The following is a 4,542-nucleotide window of genomic DNA, read 5'->3' as shown; positions in this document are numbered from 1 at the left end:
CATTAAAATTCCCTCTCCTGTGTGAAATACAGAATTCTGTGCTTTTATGAACTTCTCTCCCATTTTATGGCATTGGATTTCCAGCAACTTTAGTACTTGAACCCATGCTATGCTCTGAGCTGGCACCTCTGCTGATGTTTCAGTGCCTGTCAAGAATATGCAAAATCTCAGTTTCCTGCTTTAGGAGGAGATTAGTGACAGTTCAACTACAACATAATCCTCTTTCAAAGGAAGCATCACATTAAGGTATTTGAAAATATACCACTGGGAAAAAAAGCACTCTGGGGACAAAAAAATGTTTAGTTTTCTTTGTATTTGCCTATTTGTCCACATTGCATTTTTAAGTTATGTTAACAATAAATCTGTATTTCCCTTCTATCTTTAAGGGCTTCTATTTTAATTCTCTGGTTTTAAGTGCTACTTAAGTATTGCTTGCCACTGGATTTTGAGACCTTCTGTCAACAAACTCCCTAAAATTTTCTCTGTTGCTTTTGATAGTATAAGTGTTTATTTATGCAGCAATATATATTTTTTTATAGTTTGCAATACTTCACACTTTTATTCACACTATGAATAAAAATTTTATATACTACTTGTTCAATGATAGCTCACTAAATCAGAGGAAGATATATTTAATGTTTGCAGTGTCTCGCTATGACATGCTATGCCATTACTGATAAATTGATCCTCTATTTAGCATTAATCAAAATATTCAGCTCATATTTGTCATTAAGAATTACAAAATGTGGGTATTTACAGTGGGTTTTGTTTTTTTACAATTTTTTCTACAAACATTTAATTTTTAACTGGCCATATGGCTGAAAACTGCAGGAATATATGTCTCTTTCCCTGAATTATATTCACAGATCAGGTCAAAAAAATGGTTACTCTAAATTCTGCATATTATGTTTAACCATTCCTCAGAAAAGATCAAAGGCAGTTTTGTCAAACACAATGTGAGAATTTGCTCATTTGAACACTTCAGTACACTTAGTCTTCTAATCCGAAGAGAGAGAAACTACCTTTCCAAACATGGAGATAAACTGAATTCAGTACTTGAAAGCTTAGAAAAATTCATTAGCTCTATACATATATTAACAGAAAGAGCTACTTAAAATAGTAAAAAACCCACAGTACTTATATGAATATAATTTTATATGTACGTGTCTGAACCACATTAATAAAGTGTATGAATGAGGCAGCTGCTGATGCATTTAGTACTCTTACTTGTGAGATTTTCCACATACATGTGTTGTTCATCTAGAATGTATTTCTAGAATGTATATTTAGAAATATTTTGCTCAGGGAAGATTTTATTATTGCTATGAATATTCACTGCAGAGAAAGAACCAAATGAGTACCAAATTTCCCCTACCTACTGTTAGGTAGGCAATCACACTAATTAATTGAAAATGTGTTGTTTCCTAACTGAACCAATTATGCAGAAAAGGCTGCCTGAGGTTGAGCTAAGCACCCTCCCATTAGCACAGCCACAGTGCAAATAACAGGAAAAGAGAAAAGAGTGCAATGAAAAGCAAAACATTATGCTATTTATAACTGTGCATTAAAAAGGAACCATGAAAATGAAAAAAGCCAAAGCTACCCGTGGAACAAACAGCCAGGGTGAAAACCCTTCTTCTAATCAAAGTCCAATAGCCAGTTACCATTTAAAAAAGGCTTGTGCTTCATCCTGCCAGCTCTCTCTGATAAAGGAAAGGGTCATTAAGCACCTGTTCCTTCATCAGACTAAGCCTTATGAATCACCACATCAAAATTGTTACTAATATTTTGTATACCAGCACAATAAAAAACAAATGAGATGAGAAGTAACCTTTTTGATTGCTAAAATCAAAGTAAACATATTAATGAGCAAAACATGACTGCTAAACCATTCAAATTCACACACTCACCTGTTTGGTCGGAAAAGATGTCCAGCAAGCTATAAAGATAATATCATGGCATATGCGAAAGGAAAGAACCATTTTAAAAAATTCTAATTTATACTATACTCCATTTTTATTCAGTTTACAAACCATTTTCAGACATCCAATTACACAATTATTTATTCATTTCCACCTGCATAATTTCTAATTTTTCATCAAAACAGTAGTTACACTGCTATTTACTGTCTTTGTCTTAATAAATTCCCTGAATCAAAAACATAGACTGCACACAATCCAATTCCCTGTAAATATCAGCTAAGATTCCATTAAAAGGTGTAACTCTGCTCTTTCTGAGGAAAAGGAAAACATACTGCGTATATCAGAATTCCTTCAATTAATTTTTTATGTCAAGCAAAAAGTTTTGTGACAAACCACACCTCTTAGAAACTTTGCTCTTCTCTATTTTGCATTACTCATCCTTTCTATGTATTTTCTATATACACCTAAAAATATCTCATGTAGTCAAAAAAAACACCCACTATATCACTATTATATGATTACATGAATACTAGAATGCAAACCTTCATAATGTACTTTATGTCATACAGACTGCATCGATTCATTTTGACAGGAGTAAGAACCTCATCATTTGCTTTTATTGTCCCCAATTAAGACAGGGTAATTGATATTCCTATAGTGAATCAAAGCAATACTGTGCATGGCCTTCATAAGAAATTATTTGCTTTGTGTCAATGGAATATAGCCATCAATCCATATTATAACAGTAATGTAAAAGTTTATTTAAACTTTCACTATCATTATAGCTACAATAACCTTCACACCTATTTTATATACCCACATAATGAAGCAAAAACATTTCTGCTACTCTGATAGCTCTGGAATCAGTGAACTCAGAAGAACTGCAGAAAAATAAATGGTATCAAGTTAATTTTTCAGCATCATACCCATGCATAAAATAGATGCTAATAACATTAGAGCCCAATTAACTGCAAGAGGTTTGTTCAAGTATAGTAAAATGAATTTGTTACTCTATTTTTAAAACAAAATTTAACTTAAAAGCTGTCTAAAGAAAATTGATTTCTACAGAAAAAAAAATCTGAATTGCTACTTGAATAGCAATTAGGTATAGAAAATAATAATGCATCTGTTGTGCATGTGTACGTACATCTCAGAAGAAAAGGGTCCTTATAAAATTTCTTTGATTGCAGACTCAGAACTTACAATTTGGAAAAATCAAATGCTGGTAACTATTGGTTATTAATGATTCATCTGTTCCTTTGCATGCTGGTGGAACATAACTCTTAGCATAATAAAAACCAAACAAATAAAAACAATCACTCAGTACTATTTACAGATGACCGTTTCCAAAAATCTGGGAACCGTGGTTTGAACTCAAGTCATACTCAGACAAGTGAAGGTCCCAGCCATTACACATCACTTTGGGATCTTAACTGTGACACCCAGTTTGGTCAGTCCAGTGATTCAAATTTTAGCTGAAAGGTATTCTCTATTGCTTGGTAGAGTATACATATAATTAATGGACTTCATTTAAGATTAATTTAGGTAGGAGGAATACTGTTCTAAGTCCCTAGTTCTTTTTCCTGATCTCTCCCCTATGGTAGCCTACTTCTATATAATCTTCATAAAAACTGCTCCCAAAATTGCTATCACATTTTTTCCCTATTCTTCCTCTACATTATTAATTCACAGAAATATGCCTAAATCAAGGACCTGACTAAGTAATCTCCCTTGCTGTCTTGTTTGCCTGCGGAGAAGCAGAGATACCTCCCTGCTGAATTAGTGAGCTTGGTTTAGATCTGTGTTTTAGGAAGAGCTGCTCTTAAGAGAGCAAACCTCAGATGCCCAAGCAAAATGAATACCAAAAAAGAGAACGACCAGCAAAACTGAAGCCACATACTTATCCCACTATAGATGCTGTTGCAACTTACTATGCCAATTGCAAAGTTTTCGTTCACGTTATTTCAACTGCACCCAGCACGACACCAGCCAGAGACATTTCCCTGTGACTTTTGGAAGGCAGAGTCACAGAGCGGCTGTGAGGGTCAGTGAAATCAGCGGCTATGCAGGAAGCAGCAAGAAATCTGGAAGGACAAGGACAGAGCCTCAGCAGCACTGACCACGTTCCCGGTGCTGGGCAGCTCTCAGTGTCCTGCTGCCGTCCCGCCTGGGAGGTGCCAAGCTCTGCCATTGCCACAGGCCAGTCCGCTCCACAGAAGCGCCGAAAATGCCTTTAAGTCCCTGGAGCTCACCTCTGGCCTGACAGCTAAATAAATTCAGCTTGTCTTTCGCTGCATAACAGCAGTCACGTTAAAATTGGCGACACTACTGGCCTCATACCCAACTCGTGGTCTAAATTTCACCTCGGGTTTAGGCAGCGGCAGTTCCTAGCGCGGTTCACGCTGAAAGCTGGGCTCACAGCCCAGGCCCAGCGGCGATCGCCCTGGCCCGACCGAAGCAGCACAAGAGATCTGCTCCCATACCCGCCTCGCCGGGATTCAGCCCGTACTGCGGAAACCGCTTTTCGTTCCTTTTTCTGCAGTTGGCTTTTGTTCCGCTTGTTTTCCCTGCCCGAGCCCGCGCATGCCGCCTCCGTGCCGCGGGGCGGCGCTGCGGGCGG

The sequence above is a fragment of the Parus major genome, chromosome 3, assembly GCF_001522545.3.
Source record: "Parus major isolate Abel chromosome 3, Parus_major1.1, whole genome shotgun sequence".
Classification (NCBI taxonomy): domain Eukaryota; kingdom Metazoa; phylum Chordata; class Aves; order Passeriformes; family Paridae; genus Parus; species Parus major.
This window is presented reverse-complemented; position numbering follows the sequence as displayed.